The 18,109-nt window shown below is 37.4% G+C and overlaps 1 long non-coding RNA gene across 1 annotated transcript in view; it reads right to left on the reverse strand.

The window, feature by feature from the left end:
- LOC116793829 overlaps positions 1–18,109 on the reverse strand; it is a 71,205-nt gene that overhangs the window by 43,649 nt on the left and 9,447 nt on the right. Inside the window, exons 2-4 of the long non-coding RNA XR_004359599.1 lie at positions 15,654–15,781; positions 5,920–6,191; positions 3,852–4,036 (exon numbers count right to left, since the gene is read on the reverse strand). This is a non-coding gene — a long non-coding RNA (uncharacterized LOC116793829). The remainder of the gene's footprint in view (positions 1–3,851; positions 4,037–5,919; positions 6,192–15,653; positions 15,782–18,109) is intronic.

The following is an 18,109-nucleotide window of genomic DNA, read 5'->3' on the forward strand; positions in this document are numbered from 1 at the left end:
CAGAAGATTAATCAAAAATAGAAGCCAACTTGGAAAAGAGAAAACCATCCAAAAAACCAGATATGCCCTAGAAGATATTTTTCCTCCAAAATATTTAAATCAAGCTAAATATGAAAAATCAAGTTAGATAAAAATAAATCAAGTTAAATCTGAAATGTGACAGATGAAACAACCCAAAAATACCCAGCTGTGGTATTTCTTCTACTGATAGACTGGAGAACTGTCAAGCCTTCTCTTACAAGACCTTTACCCCTGTGTTCCATTTGAACAGTATGGGTAATTTTTTCTTTTCCTTTTTTAATAAGCTCAAGGGCATCCTGTCAATCAGAGTACTATGTAATTTGCCCAAATAGGAATATTTCTGTGCCAAAGGCAGGCGAATTAGCACAGTGCTGTGGGAAATAGGAAGCCGGTGGCTGAGGCTGGAAAGTGCCAAGGTTGGAGCACCCAGATTATTATTCCAGGATTTATCCCCCAGTATCACTTGCTCAGGCTGCTGGGGGGGGACTGTGGCACCAGCAGAGGAGCCTGCTGGGAACAGAGACTACAGGGGTAGGTGTGGGGCTGGAACAAACTTACTTGGATTAAATGAGCCACAGGCTGCTAATGGAAACAGCAGAAGTCCTGGACAAACAAAGTAATACCTTTGCCTCAGAACAAGTTTTGAGAAAGAGTTCTAAGGAATTCCAAGTACTGAGTGCAGCAATGACCTCTCCTTAGGAAATCACACAGTATTAAGCCAAACTTAGAAGCAAGAGTGAGATATATTAATCCTATCCAAATATTCAGCTCCTCTCAGGTCCTGCACAGCAAGGTTACTAAATTTTCCAGATTTTCATTAGTGTACGTCAAAACTCTCCTGCCAAGGATAACTAATTACTTATGTCTGACCAAAATGTAACTAGAGATGTTTGGAATGGGGTTAATTGTACACAGAAGCCATCATCTTATGCTTCCAACCTTGAGAATTGCCCAGACAAAAAAATTTAAATTTTAAATTATCAAACATAACCTGGATACTTACAAACTTGAAAGAAATAGCCAATTTGTGGTGGTCAGTCTTCACCATTTTATTTATCTGGGGAAAAACTAAGTAAATCCCACCACCTACTTATGCTACTTGACACACAGAGGAAGCACAAACAGCCTACAGCTGAAGCAAATCAGGCTCTTTGGATGCAGTTGGCTTCATAAAACTATGTTTGCTATTACATGAATATAATGAATAATTTCCATCTTGAGAATTTATCATCTATAAGAATAGACTTGCCTTCCTGTTCGTATTAAAGTTACTAACTCTCAGTTTCTATAAACACATGCATCTAATGTTTTCCCTCTAAGCCTTCCTCCTCTATGCTCCAGCATTTTTTGCTTTCCAGAAGAATTTGACCACTTTTAGTTTTGCTCAATATTCTATAAAGGCAAGAGGCATTTATAAAGCAGATTTACAGAGCCTGCAGTGTCAGGTGGATTTCTGCTGGTGTGTCAGCTGAACATATTTCCCTGCTCTAATGTCTATATAGTTGATAGCTGCAGTCAGATAACAACAGAAAAGTAATAGCACCAGGAGGCAGATGAGCAACCCTGGGAAGTTATGTCTGTCTAATGGGGACGGATTGTCCACTGTGAAATTTTTAAAGCATCATGTACAAAACAATGAGTTAGTGGTGGAAAAAGCAGGCAGTTCTGTTGCAGAACAGCTTCAGAAAAGCTGTTATCACCTCAGTAAAAGAGGTGAATCAGAAAGCTGGAACATTGACTCAGCAAATTAATGCATGAGCACATGTTGCCACAGATGCTGGAACTCTGAAGACTGATTTTCAGCTATGGTTATGAAACGCAGAATTTCAGAAGCATTACCTTGTGGTTTTCAGAGAGCCAAAAGTAAATTACTGCTTACTAAAAAAACAACAGTGGCTGCTGAGTTAGACTGTACAACATCAATTTTCATTAATAATCGTCCTACAAGTAATTTGAATGTTAATGAGAAAGTAAAGAAATGAGAATGTTAATGAGAAAACAAAATAGGCATGCTGTTGTCCACTTGAAAACATCAATACTGCAGAAGTCAGTGAGAGCATCCTCTGCTAAGATTTCAAACACTATAAATATTAATATACCTTATATTACTAAATGACACACGATTAGGTAAGTCAGTATACTGTGTTGTATATATTATATATTATATACAAAGCTGAGAATGCTTTATATACTTTTTCATTAAATGTACAGTTAAATGCTGCTAATGTGCCTTCCATAGTAAAAAAAAAAAAATACACTCAATTTCATGTTTGACATGAAAGTCTTAAGTCTTTTCATACATTATTATATTTCATGCAGGAACATGTAAGTTTGATAGAAACCTTTCCAAAAATGCAGCCTGATTTTCCCCATGTATTGTGCTTAAATCCCTATTGCTTTGTTTTAAATTCTTTTCTTGCAGAAGAAACTGAATTTATTAGAAGAGACCAACACGACAAGCAACACAAACATCATGGTTTACTGTGAAAATGGGCAAAAGCACTTGAACAGTTCTTTATCATTGCTCATTCTTCCAAAATGACAACTTTATATAACACTGAGAAGAGCTGACTGCTTTCTATCCTGTTGTACTAACAGCTTTTGGCACAGGCAATTATGACTCAATTTAAAAAGCCCGAGAGAGAGCATTTGCGTGTGAACACCAGAGATGGGCCAGCTCGTTTTGAGTCAGCTATTAAGCATAACAAAATGGCATTTGAGTTCTGCCTGGTCATTCTTCACCTTCCACATTATCTGAAAAAAAAGAGAAAAAACAGCTAGTAGGCAAATGAGGGGGGGGTTGAAAATGAAAATGGAGCAGAGTGAAAAAGATTTGAGCAGAAGCAGTGATTGCAAAGAGCAGTGGAGAATGGCTAAGGCTGTAAATCTCTAAATGACAGAATGCTTATTCTAAATGAAGTAGCACTTGCTTTCACCAAAAACAGCCATTCATTTTTTCGTGTATCTTTCTGAATAAGATAAACTGGAGGAGGAAAGTTGGTAAATTTTATCTGCATAATAATTCAGGCATCGTGTGACAACCTATTTCTCACCAGCTTCCCAAACTATTCTACATTCCACAGACTGTGGTAAGAAGCCTGTCAGATTAATAAAACCGGAAATGCCAAGGTTGATCATCCCCAAATCAAATTGTTTGTGACCAAACAAAAGAGCTTCGTAGTAATTTTTTTTCCCCTATGTGAAAAAATTTTCATTTTTCATTCCTAAAACACAGTAGGTAGCTCCCAGGAGTTACCTGATGAGTGAATCTTTTGGTCCTGCGGGATGCAGGTGATCTGAGACAGTGTGTGTGCTAATTGTCTCCTGCTACCTGCATTTTCCTTATCAACCACCCAGTTTCCTACTAAATAGCTATTGGGGCTCAGTTACACTTCTAAAAAATAATAATGTCAGTCTTTCAGTTCTCCTGTGGTTAAAAGTGAAATATTTGTAGACACTGTGACTCCTCTTCCACCACCTTCAAATATATCCTATCGGGGGCAAGATTTGCAGAATTACATGGTATTGCTTTCTAAAAGGAAAACAAAGATGTGATGAAAAATGAGACTTGCTCCCCCCAAAAACATTTACCAAACCTTCCAAAAGTCTTTTTTGGAAACAGACGGTTCTTTTGCAGCCAGCCAAAAACAAAACAAGAAACCCAAATGATTCTTCTGCTGAATATCAAGGCTGTATCCTCCACTACCTTTAGCTGACTAAGATATTCCATAATAGCCATTTTTAAGTTGAAGTCTGATACCTTCTCCTTAGGAAATGACTGTATCCAGGAATATATGTTGCTTAGAAAGTTTTGCTGACCTGTTACTCACCCTGTATCTTGAGCTTGGCCCCCAAGGATTCAGCACAGCACAGTCAGTGCTGGTACCAAAGTTGCTCCTGCATTTGCTGATCCTGAAACTGTCACCACAAAGGGTCACTGGGATGAGAAGAGAGTTTGGATCCTGTCTTACACAGAGGTGTTTTCAGAAGCTTTTTCATGTTTACAAAGTGATAGCTGAAGAAAAACACTACAGAAATTAAAGTAATTTAAAATAATTGAAAATCATTTCAATTGGCTGCACACAAATTTGTGCTTCTTACATCAGTTCATATTTGGGACAAGTTGCTTTCAAATTACAGAGAGCTGACAACTCTTGGCACGTCAATTCTTAAGAGCTCAAACAGTGCCTAGTCTCAGAAATTCTGTGCTTTTCATCAAAATAATTGCCCATAGCACATCTGGTCATAACTTCTGTTATTATCATGAGGCAGAAGAAGGAAAGTGCAACAAAAGTACATTACTGGTTTTGGAATCATTTGCAGGATAGTTTGTGGCAAGTCCTGTGCTCTGTGCTTTCTTTCAGAAATTTAGGTCTTGGTTCTACACTTCCTAGACAGATTACCCACTCACTTCCATGAACTTAAACTAATTTTCCTAAACATTAACAATATGCTTGCTTCCTTTAATCAACTATAAATACAAATTTATTAATGTCAATATATTAAATAAATATTACTAGATTTACACAAAGTTTTTAAAATGCACCTACAATTATATGTGCCTTAATGGAGATAATCAAGAGTTAAATCTTCCTCTAACATAAGTTGCTGGGTATGGTCAGTGCTCGATTCCCAGTTAATCAGGTACTGCTGTTGGAATAGCTGCTTAGGCACACATGGTCTCTCTCTTGAAGGATTATCAAATTTGGAACTGTTCACAGTAATCAAAGGAGGCAGGCAGTGTCACAGCTTGAGAAACCTGCCAGTGTCTTGCAGAATGGGGAACATATTTCAGTCAGCATTTCTGAACACGTTCATTAGCCCCAGACTGCAGAAATCCACAGGATACCTAGTGTGAGGTTCCCAAACAACTACAGCAATAAATCTATTTAACCCCTTGTTTCAGCTTAATCCCATCCTCTCACTTCTAGGTGCACTTGTTACTCTGAAGTCAAATCAAAATCTCAAGATAAAAACCAAATTCAATCAAGGTGAAGTTGAAGAAAACAAGTATTTTTGGGAAAAAGTATGGCAGTTCACCCAGTTATTTTTTTCTTGGAGGGTCAGACAGTAAAAGTGATTTCTCCTTGTCCAAACTCTTTGCTGATATCAGCTTATCACAGCTGTAAGTCTGATATCATGGAGAATCAAGTCTAGATCAGCTTAAGATCTGGCCTAGCCTGTCTCAGGCCACAACTGTGGATACTATTTATGTTATTCATGTCTCTGTATCATTTTGCAGTTGAATTCTACTTTCAGGTCTGTACTTGTTTTATCTTCCAGGTCAGTAGTAATGCAGTTAGGAAAAAAAAAAAAACCCACAACTACAAATGTCCACCTACGTCAAGACAAACTACATATATATGTGGAAATTAGGAGTACACAAGTAATGTTTACTTCCAGATAAAGTACTTATGACTGAGTCAGTTTTACATTCTAAAACCCTTTAAGTGAACTTAGTTGAAGGCCCAGTCAGTCACATGCAGTCAATGAACACTTTGCTATTAGGTAAAGATTGATAAATACATTAGGACTCACTTGTCAGCTCTCCTCTCTCTTTGACATGTTAATTATACAAGATTGCATTGTAATTCTACAAACCACAGAGCAGAAGTGCAGAAGAAATACCCAGTCTGAAAAAAATATCCAATAACATTTTAAAAAACATCCCAGAGGTCTTTTGTTGGAACATGTTAGAATGACAGATCTAGTACATTGCAAAAATTAGTATATTTTTGTGTTCAGAAATTTTACAGTCATATCTCACATCACAGTTTTCCCCGAATCTCCAAGAACAAGACATTTTACATCTGTGGAAATTGCTTTATTACGACTGGTCTATATTCTTTTATTTACACTAAATTTGCATTAAATAACACGGTTATTGAACTGGCTTACCTTCTGTGCCAGTTCTCTTTTAGTCTACTCTTCTGCACTCTTGGAGTATTTTGTTTGCTTTTTCTTTGCCCTGTAAAGATGTTTTTCTGAGCAACTAAGTCGGTTGCAACTCACAGGCTTGAACAAAGTGAGTATTCTTCAGTTTGCTGGAAGCTGAAGCGATCTAAGCAATAGGAAGCTGCACAAAGGGGCAGCTCACAGTGATGTAGACAAATCCCATCTGACACACCTCTACAACTCCATTAAGTCATCTATTCTCAATGGCACGATTTCTGTACAGAAATGAAGAAAAACTCTTATGACAAAATTATCTACAGTTAAAATTATGTTTTATTAAAATTTAAAATTATTTAAAATTTAAAATTATGTGTGTCATTAATACCACACATTACAAAAAGCACGTTTTCATGCTCTACATTTTTAAATATGTTGCCGTATCATAATGCAGTTCTAATCAAAATTCCACCTGTTAAAAATTATTCTTGTCCAAACTATATTCCATTAAAATGAAACTGCCCTTTTAATTCTGGAGCCTGTGCATTGTATTTCGGTGAAAGGTATATTGATAACACCATTTTATGTCTTTGATCACTTAAATTAGACAGTGACTTCTTCCACAGGATAATGGATAGTGCCCACAGAAATGACTACACAAATCCAAAATTGTTTATCTGGTGAGAGTAAGAATGGTGTGGTTCATCAACTGGGGAATGTCCATGACATTCTGATTGCATCTGATTAATAATTCTCCTTGAAGTGCTGATCAGCTCTAGCGATTGGGACTTCATACAGTAACATCTTCCTTGGGTAGAGATATACTGACTTTTTGAGGAACAGCTTCTAGTGTAGCTCCATGATGGCTGGAAAACAATGACACAGTACTTCCTTCAGTTTAAACTGGTTACACAAAATAATTCCATGGGGTATGTTGTGCAACCTTTTTTGATTTAATGATCTAGTCTTCAGAAAAAGAAAACTCAAAGAGAACTGAGTTTGGATTCAGACAGACATTCTTGCAACAAACACTAACACTATTGTCCTCAAAGGGTCGTCATGAGCTCTTGCTCTCTATCTTTTCTTTGAAAATTTCTTGTCTTGCTCTCAGCAGCAGTTTAGAGTCTGTTAGCACAGCAGTGTGCTGAGAATGGGATTGTGTCACGTTTCAGTCACTCTCCACCAAAGAGGGGAGAAAAAAAATAAAGGCCCCTCACACTAAATTCCATTGCTAGGAAGCACCAGTCACAGGAACTACACTGGGCTCTAAAAAAAAAAAAAAAAAAAAAAAAAATCACAACAAGGAAGCAATAAGAAAGGTTTCATTGGCTCCTCTATCTTCCCAAACCCATCCATTGGTTAGAGACTCATTAACAGATGACGTCTGAGCCAAAATTCTGCCCTCAGCCATTGTCTCAAAGTAAAACTATGACAAGAAGATTCATCTGGACAGCTTCTCTGCAGGAACACACAGGGCAGGATAAACCATGCCCCTCAGGAGATATCATACAGACTTCCTACAAGTTTTCAGCAGTGTTTCAGTCTGGATATGGATTTTTTTCCACTGAAGACACCTCCCACCCCCCCGAAGCTACAGCTTTGTGAGCCTATAACTACAAGGTTGGGAACATAATGAGCTCCCTGCAGACTTCTTCCCAATGTATGCAAAGAGATCTGCAAAATATAAAGTAATATTGCTAATTAGGCAGGAAAAAAAGGCCTGTAATTCTAGTCCCCGAAGCAGCTGGGCTGTTCCCTTCCACTGAGGGCACCAGGATGACCTTGTCCCTGTAACACTTGGCCCGACTGTGGAAAATCAGCAGTGTACAAACGCTTACACGGCCTCTGAAACCCAACTTGTACTGCTGCAGGGAGACCAATGCCTTTTTCAGGAACATTCTCCACTCCCTATGGATATAAGCCTTCCACCAAGTGGCCAACTCCTTTATTGACAATTATATTGATGATTTAATAGCAGAACCAGAAAAAAAAGATAAACTAGCATCACACATGCAGCTGTTTCCCATAGCACATCAGTTAGGGAATGGTCAGGTCATCAATGACAGTCAATCCACAAAAGCAAGTTAATACTACAATCCCCAATTATCATCTCTTTCCTGAAACTCTTTGTATGTTATAATTTAACATACCTTGTGCTGTCAAGGTTATCTTTAATAAATGAGGTTTATTTGAGCCGTCTCACATTGAAATACAAATTCGGAAAGGTTTATTAAAAATCAGACCCAGTATCCATAATTGAATAACCCTCAATAATGGGAGACTGGTCAGGAACTAATAAACTATCATAAACACAATTTAATTCTGGTACAATATTGAGAGTTTCCTAGAAGTTTTCAGGGAAAACAGTTTATCTGAAAATATCAGTGCAATAAAGCTCAAACTTCCCAAAGAAATAAAAATCTCATCAGATGGACTGTGCATTAAAATCTTTTCACAATAACCCAGCTGGATGTTTCTCTTTTGGCATAAAAGAGATCTGACTGGAACTTCCTTTCTTGCCTTTGTGTGGCAACAGACTTGAAATTTATTATCCCATACTAAATGGCAGAGTTCCCAACACCCTACCTATTCTGGACTAGGAAGCTGTACATCTGTCCTGGCTCAGTTATCTTCACTCATTAAGATGGTCTTGAAGCTGGACATCATTTAAAATCTTGGATTTAGTAAGACTTGGAATAGAACATTTTTTTAAATGCCAGCTTCTGCAGGCTTGAAATTATTTTGAAAATCAACTCCAACACGACTGCCATTGCGGTACATTTCTCTAAGTACAAACATTAATAAATTGCTGCCAATAAATACTTAAACAGAAAATGCAACATTTATAACTGAAGGGTATTAAAGTTACGTAGCTGAATAATAAGATTTAACCTTAAACTTGATCAGAAATTTGAAAGCCTGTTACTTATTTCTTTGTATTTCCTTGAGCAGTACACTCCACAGCAGGCTAACTCAGCAGTAGACTGCAAGAGGCTCATATAAAGGAAGAAACATAGATGGAGCCAAATCTAATTATTAAAAAAGCAAAAAAAAAAAAAGAGGGGCAGAAACTTTAGGAAAGGGGGAGCAGAAATTCCTTCCCAATGCAAATTCTTGTATTAAAAGTCAGGCAAAGTTTCACAACTCCTGAAGCAAAAATAACCAAATGAGAAGCACAAGACAAATAGCCCTGCTGCAGACCCTTCTAAGCCTGAATACATTTCAGAGGTAATTCTCTCCGAGAAATTTCTCTGTATATAACTTCTTCTTTCACACATAATTAAGAGCTGTCATGATTCGGGTAAAGAGTTGCTGGAAGTAGGATAGTAATGGCAATCTTTCACCAGGGATAGCTGCAATAAATAGTAAAGATCTTTAATGAAACAGTACCTGCCTCAAGACAGAACCACTGTCCCTGTCCCCTCCCAAAAGCACATGGAAATCTGCTATGGCAATTTAGCTCAGAAACAACTAAAAACTTGGCTGGATAGTGCTTTGCATATAAATGTATATGAGAAAAAAGTCTAGAGACTACAAAAGGGATTCAGACTGGCTGAACATTTTGTATGGGCAGGTGAAGATGCTGTTTAAGAGATAGACACCTGCCAGCAAAAGTCTTTCTCTCTCATTTACACCTCATTTTTCACCAACTTTTTAGAGAAATAGAACTTGTGAATTCTTTGTGAATAAGCAAGATTGCAGGTTTTAAAATCAAAAGATCTACATGCAGCATCTTTGTTTACTTCCTTTCTTTTTCCACATGAAACATCTGTATGTATATGTAATACAGCCTGCATATGACTTAACACTATAACTCATGTGTCCTCTCCTCCCTTCCTACCTAATAATAACATTCACAGTCCACATGTAACATCACAGAAAGCCTCTGAGGGTAATTTCATTGCTATTCTGAATACATGTATTTGGAGTAATGTGTTTCTCTTCAGAGATCAGTATCTCCAGTGGTATTTCTATAAAACCTGTTCAGCCCTGATGTGAATGCATATGCATTATGCCCTCCTTGATCAGAGTGAACTGCCTCACTGCTTTCTTCTGAGAATTGCTTGAAGCCTCAGATATGGAACTGTTGTACAGAACCTGATAAAATTTTGAGCTATTAAGATATAATGCTTGGAAAGATGACCCATGAACCAAGAACTCTTTAAACACAATTTTTTTGCCTACTACAGCTAAACGGATGTTTATCAAATGCTGTAGAACAAAAAAAGGAAAATGATCATCACTTCATGCAGAACAATTGCATTTGCTCCTCTCTCTAACAAAGTAACATTCATCATTTTCTTCCTTCTTTGCTACATTCTCCTATTTTCTTCAAGAGATGCTTTGAAGTTGGACATTTTGCTTTTCCATTTTATCTGACAAACAACTCAAAAGAAATCAATAATCTTACTGGAGTCCACTAATGTTTACATCCATTTCCTTCCTTGTCTTTCCTTTCTTCTACTTTTATCAGCTGTGTTTACTGTGATTTTAACAACTGCATTCTCTAAGTGATGCATCAACACAATTTAAAATCATTGTTGTACATAATCAGTTATGATACCTACCTGATTGAACAAGAAAAATTAAGTAAATGCCTTTCAAGGAGCAATAAAAAAGAATTCTGAGGCAGCAGGAATTGCAATCATTCAACAAATGTGTTTCTCTGTTTTAATTTGTGTAAGTAGATTTTGATGAATGTCCTAAAAAAGTCACACCAGTGATTTAACCTGTAAACTAGTTTTACTTCATAGCTTTCTAACAAAATTTAATGTTTTGCACTTGGGCTTAATACACAACACTCCTGAATTTTGATGTGTAGGATCTTTTCTGTGTAACTAATACTCTCTATTTAAGTTTATGAATCAGCTCCCTCCTCTTGAGGGTAGAATGGAAGTGGTGAAAGAATTTCAAAACAGCTGTAATGTATCAACTGATATACCAAATTCCAAACAGTGCATGACCAAATGCTCTCTGCATTCCAACCCACCTCCATAACCTCCCAATACTTCACTTGTTATCAAGAACCTTTCTTTCTGCCTTTATTTTCTTTGGAACGAAAGTGAAACTTTCTAATTCTGGCAGGTGAACCACTGAACAAAAGAGAGTGTATTGGGTAGTACTTCCTGTAGTTTTACTCCACTTAAAGTTCTACATGTCCAATAACTGGATATATAGGAGATAGCAATTAGGACCAGCAAAAAAGCTGACTTCACTCCGTGACAAAAATGCACAGAGGTTTAGAATCACTCCAGGAGTTTATTTCTTAACTGACAAACTTGAACAGAGTCCATTCCCAGGTGGCTCAAAGAGCTGACTGATAAATAATTTACCTAGAAGAAGGTCTTTCACCTTACTTAAAAGAAGAGCAATACTAGATTGCAGGGCACCAGAGTTTTTTGTTTCTTCCTTTCTTCAGTGGATTGACATCCTCTAGACTGTGCCTGAATCCAGCTCTGGAAGGAATTTTAAGCAGCAAGATTGGGAAATAACCTTCTCTGCCAGGAGGAGGCAAGAACAGCCTGCAGTCTCATAACAGATTAATGCAGAGATGCCAATAAGAGTAATCCAGTCAACATCTTAAAAACACAGAAGCAGCCACCAGTAACAAATCAATCTCAATATTACATGTATTTCAAATCACCTTGCTAGATTAAGGCAACGTTGGCAAAAGGAATTCAGCAAACAACGTTATCTTCAAACAGGAACAATTCACAAGAAACAAACTTCTTTTCATTTCCTCTGATATCGATGCTCATTGCTCTCAGCCCACTTTTTGCACCACAGAACCCTTTGGCAAACCGTCCTCTGGGTGCCTTTCAGCAGCAAAATGTATGAGCTTTGGATAGCCACAAGACAAAGGTTCTCACAGGTCTTATTCTTCAGGGTGAAATTCCCCTGGCTGATATTCTTACAGTGATCTCAGATAGCCTTAAGTTACAGCCACTTGGTTTTGCTGAACAGTGGAAATTCTGCTGATCTTCCCCAGAAGATCCAATTAATACTTGCATAGAACTGCTTTGCATGTATAAGAGATAATGTCAAGAACATCAGTAAAGAGACTAGGCTGGAGTTTTGAAACATTATTCAGGTTTTTTTTTGTTTCCTAAGGAACTGTTAATGGAACAAGCCTGAAAACGCATCATCTTCCAAACTAGCACTAAAGATACTTCTATTATAACAATTTTTCATACCACCTCTACACTCCTGAAAGTTTTCTTTTTTGCTGAATAAAAAGGACAGACTTGTTTTGATGAAAGTTCTCCAATTTATTGCTTTCTCTTATAGTCTTGTAGGGCATATACCTCAAATTATCAGTAACTGTTAATGTTGACCTCTGAGGATATTTTCAAGCCTTTCAAGACATAGCATATCTCTAAATAACATGGGGAATATTTTTTGTTTGTTTGTTTCGGGGTTGAGTATTAAAGAAAAAAAAGAAATTGAATTAAAAATTAACTCAGTTAAATTTAGCTTGAAAGCAAAGCCTTTTAGGATCTTTGTAGGGTTTCAATATTTTAATATCTTTGCATATACAGCTTGGTGCACGTATTACAACAGCTCAAAATATTTAATACTATTTCTGAAGAGTTCAGTTCTGTATAAAATACTCTTACCTGTTCTTGTATGTTAGTGTATATTTTTTCCATTTACTTTACAACGTAGCATTCCCTTTTCCCCACTCTACACACCAAAACTACACTTTGACCAAAGGTGGTTTGAGGTATGAGGAAGTTTCGTTGGAGGAAATAATCTCCAGAGAAAAGTCAGAAAATATAATTTTAAAGAACAGGGAAAGAGGGTTTTAATCTTAAACTAAATTTACTGGGAAGGGGGGCAGAGAAGGGAGAGGCCCGCAGCAGGGAGCTGTCCAGTGAATTCCAGGCTGCTTCCTATGCATCATTAACAGGTTTCAGTTTCTTATTAAAAGGTCTGGGAGTTGTCTTTAGTTTATATCTGCAACCCAGAGAGATTATATTCACTACTGCCTGCCAAAAATCTTGTGTAGCAGAAGCCACTATTTATTAACAAACATAAAGGAAAGCAGTGATGTGCAGAGCAGTTCTGCCACAGAAAACACTGGTTAAATGATGCAGGAAATTAAAGGAGGAAGGTAAGGAATAGATCCTGCAATGAATCCTGACAGATCTCTTTGGGGAGAAGTCAGTGTGCTTCCCATCTCGATGTTTCAAGTGCTGCAGTGACTCTCTTGGTATCTATCCCACTGTCCTGTCAGAGCTAGAATGTGTCCTCACAGTCTGGTCAGCAAGTAGTGGACAACCAAAACAACCCCTGAGCAAAAGTCTAGGCCAGAAATAAACCCTGTAGTGCTACCACTACTTACTTTCAATACAGAATCATTAAGAAATAGATGTCTGCTTTCCCTTTTCTGGTATTGAAACACTTCTTGGAGAAAGCTCCTGCTGTGCACTTCAGGTTATGAGTAAAAGGTAACTTGTATAGATTTTTCTCCTACAAATCTTAACAGGTTTATGCATTTTTTGAAAGGGGTGTTGACAGAATCCTCAAATGGATTACAATGCCAGAGACCAAAAAGGGAACTGTGATCTTCTATAGAAGAACTGAAAGCCTAAATTCAAAGACACTTCCAGCCTTAATGCAAGAGATGTAATTTTCACTTGTCAAGGTGTATTTCCTTTTTTGAAGCCCTGTTTGGTTTATTTTGGTAGACTGCAGAGCAGAATACAGAAGTTGATGTTCCAATACATTCCAATGAACCAAATAATTTGCTAGATCTAGTCAATAAATATCTGTCTGAAGTGTTTGAAATCCTGCCCCATAATTAGCTCTTTTATGATCAAATACCTGACTTGTCCAACTCCATATGCAAGACAGAACACTTCTGGAAGACAGCTGTTAAAATCAAATGTTCTTTAAAGGAACTGAGAGAAATTCATACTTTTAGAATGAAGTCCCAGTCTCAGCAACATCAACACTCTTCAAGGACCTTCCTAAACAACGGCTACCACTTTATATTTGCAATACATTTATCAGATATGTGCAGTAAAACAAAAACACCTCCAAGTCACCTCCCAAAAAAAGAAGAAAACACTAGAAAACTGGACTCCTGTAACAGCCTTTGAGGAAACACTTTATGGAGTACATGTGTATAGATTGTATATATAGAGCTCTGGATTAAGGTTAAAAATTGAGACAACTTGTTCCTAATGGAGCAATATCAAGGCTATAGCTTTCATTACCTTTTTTTAAATAAGAAACTAGACAAATAAGAAGAAATCAAATATTTGAAGAGAGACCAGGACTGTATAGAGGAAAAAAAAAGTGAAATATTACCACATTTGGAGAGACATCTGTACTTTCCTTCCAGAACTCCTGAGGATTCTTAATTGATAAGTTTCCATACCACAGTTCAAAGTTCACATGCTAAATCAACAGTTACAGACTTTAGGACTAAAAGTCATAAATGCTGGTTCAGACATATGTCTCTTTGAGTTATCTTCTCTGGGATTTTGATATTCAGATTTGAATGTTACCACTACCATCCTCAATGCCTCTGATCAGCATAGAGCTAATTATATGCTGCTATTAAAGGAGATTATATTAGACACTGACAGTTGGAAAGGCCTAATGACCAGATGGATACAAAAATAAGAAATCAAGCCATGTTGTTTTGTAATAAATTTGCCAGAATTTTTATAGGCATATTTTATCAGCAGCTTCATTATTTTATTCTACCATCAAAAAGCCCCACAGACCAACAAACAAACAAAAAAAATCCTAAAGTCCAAACCCCCAAAGCAACACAACTGGAAAGGAGTCAAGATTGAGGATGCAACTAAATTTAAACTGTCAGCATAATCCATCATTAATCATACAGGTCAGTACTGTTCATAAGTTGAAAATGCTTCTGAAGATCCAGCATGAGTCTGTAAACCACACATTCAGTGTTACCTTAGAAGAATGGAACCAAACAAACATGCATTTTTGTAAGAATAAAATAAATTATTAGTGCAAAGAACATATCAGACAACAACATGTTTCCAAAAGATAACTGGTCAGCTTTTTTCTATCCAAGAGCTTCCTGATTTCTTAGTCCTCATATTTCACATTGTTTCTCTGTCCAGTTAGTGGCCCTTCCTGTGTTTGCATAGAGACGAAAATCACTACAAATTGTGTAAACTCAACTTTTAGACCCTGTTTTAGAACTCTGCAACTTGACACTGCAGTCAAGCCACTAATATATATAGGAACAAAAAAAAAAAAAAAATCTATCCAAAGAAACCCTCCACCTCACTTCAGCTCAACTTTTTTCACATGAAGAAAAAAAAGACTCCCCTCCCTTGTCCTGTTCTCACCATCCACTATCCATAATCTCTAGTACTTTGTATTATACTCACAATAAGCTGTTTTACAGATTGATTAATAATCGAAACAGAGCTGAGGCATTTAATCAATCTGAACAACAGATTATTGCTTCATGTACTACAAAGAAAGACAGATTATCCTTTTATTATTGATTAGACTTACTACACTCCTGCCAGTTCTATTGCCTTTATTTCTAAATATTTTTGCTCAGCAAGTTTTCAACTTGCACCAGTCTTAAAGACAAAAAACATTTCTTGGAGCTTTATACATATTGATCATCTTTCTACTGCAATCCCCCCCACTTTTCTTGGATGATATAGTAGTTGTACCATCCATTAGCCTATTTACAGTGCCTTCTTCCCTCACAGTAAATACACTGAGAATACTTGTACCTTTCACAGCCTCTTTCATCTTCCCTTGGTTCAGCTACAATCAACTCAGTCTTCACTCAACACCTTCAGAGAACTGGTTGCAAGCACCCAAATTGAATCATTTCCCAAAGAGGTGCCTTGGCACTGGCCTGCACAGATGGGAGAAGAAGGAGTAGACTGTACTTCAGAAAGTGGATAGAGTAGGGCAGTAAGAATAATAGAACTGAGAACTAGCTCAAGTTGAACAGATACAGATAGACAAAATCACCAACACAAACCAAGGTGTACAAATATTGGCAGATATAAACTGGAATGTCACATGCAAAACATGAGGCAATCCTTTCACCCACCTTCCCCAATAATGTCACTGTCTGCATATGTGTAAGGTCACAGAAACGTTGAAAGGTTTTGTTGGAAAGGACCTTAAAGTTGCTCTCATTCCAAACTCCTGCCATGGGCAGGGACACCTTGCACCAGATCACGGTGCTCAATCCATCCAGCTTGGCCTTGAACACCTTCCAGGGATAGGGTTTCCACAACTTCTCTGGGCAACTTGTGCCAACATCTCACCACCCTCACAGGGAAAAGTTTCTTCCTAACATGTATTCTAAAACTACTCTCCCTTCAGCTTAAGGCTATTCCCCCTTGTCCTGTCACACCATGCCCTTCTGAAAAGACCCTCTCCAGCCTTCTTGCAAACCCCCTTTAGGTACTAGAAGGTTGCTATAATGTTGTCACAAGTACAGCAACAAAATTAAGAGAAAATACTTTCACGGAGGCAGGGGGGTGGGGGGGTGGAATTTACAGTCTTTAGATTGAAAATACATGTTAAAAAACCTCAAAACGTAAGAAAATCTCCCAGAAAGGTAAAAGGAGAAAGAAGAGAACATCACTTCCATATCCACAGAATATGACTGCAGAATTGGTGACTTTTCAGTGCTGCCAGGGAAATGAATCAGCAGTAGGCAACTCTTCACTGTAAGTCAGTGAAGAACTGCATCATGTCATTAATGCAATTCTGGAAACTCTTTCACTAGAGATTTTTAAGCAGAGATAAAGATTTAAGAGAGAGATCAATGGACTAGATAACCTCTTCTTCAGCCCTGTTTTTTCTATAAGGAAAATGCTTTCATACAAAATATTTACAGGCATTGCTAGTACTAGAATTTGCTTATTCTCCAATTTATCAGAATGGAGTAGGTCAATTTTATATGAAATATTTGTGTTAAGAATTTGCTCTTAAACCTTTACTTGGAGTATAGAAGCAGAACAACATTATTCTCTGCTCAAAATATCTGAGTGCTTTGCCAAGATACTGATACAAAATTGAGACAACAGTGCAAGTGCAATTTTTCATTTTTGTTACTTGAGACCTTTTGCTGTGTTAACATCAACACAGACATTGTAGTCTCTAAAACTGGAACATCTAGTTTCCTGAGTTCCCACTTGCCACTATAAAAACATCATTCATAATCCTTTGGAGAGTTTAAGACATACACTAGTTTTAAGCTTATTTCCATTGTGTCCATTTGCTTTCAGAGACCTTTGCTCTCTGTGAGTGATCTCTGGATTCAACCCTCCTGAGATGCAGCTTAAGCCCAAGCAACACCCAGCCACTGCTGCTGGAATAAAACCAGTCTTCTGGAAGCAGGAGCCAGCACTCTGTGTAGAGCAGCAACATGGAAATGTCACTCTCAGCAGCTTTTTCTTCTTCCCTTTAGTTCTGTACCCTCCTTTGCCACTTCTCACCCTTTTCACTTTCACAGCAGGGCTTTGGGCACCTCCTGCAACAACCAAACTCTGCCTGTACTACTGAAAAGCCTTGCAGCTAATGTCACACCAAACTAAAATAAACCACTTTTGAGAGGAATAGCATCTTCTAACAAGACAGAAGCTGAAGAATGTTCTTTGCCAAGAGCATTATAGTTAAAGGATTACGTATTAAATTGGCCAAAAATCCTAGAATTGCTTCAAACATTCAAACAGAGAAAAATATTCCCACCCAGTACATTTTATTTATTTCATAATTCTGCCAAAGCACACCCTGAGGAATTTTTCTCTTCTCTGCATTCTGATTCAAACCTACTATGCAGTGAGGTCAGGGTCTCCCTGTAGACAGTCTTTTCTCTTAGAAGAGAAAATTATTCATCTTATTTTGCTGTTTGTTCAACGGCTAGTTAGTTTCAATTTTTTTTTAATTTAAAATGCATCTCCAATATCTGACTACTGTCATTCATTAGATATCAATCTGTCCACTGTTCATTTTTTGATCAGCAGGTGGATTAATGTTAAAATGGACTAAAGCAGTCCATTTTGTTCTCAGTGCCTGCATTACATTCCAAGAAAATAAGGACATAGGGGCAGGCCTCTGGTGTTATAGTTGTTCCAGGAAAACCACTGGATAATAAGATGCCAGAAACTATGTGGTTTCTGCTTTCTTCTACTGGGGAAGAAAGTCAGAAAATGTTGCTGAGAAC

The sequence above is a fragment of the Chiroxiphia lanceolata genome, chromosome 14, assembly GCF_009829145.1.
Source record: "Chiroxiphia lanceolata isolate bChiLan1 chromosome 14, bChiLan1.pri, whole genome shotgun sequence".
NCBI lineage: Eukaryota > Metazoa > Chordata > Aves > Passeriformes > Pipridae > Chiroxiphia > Chiroxiphia lanceolata.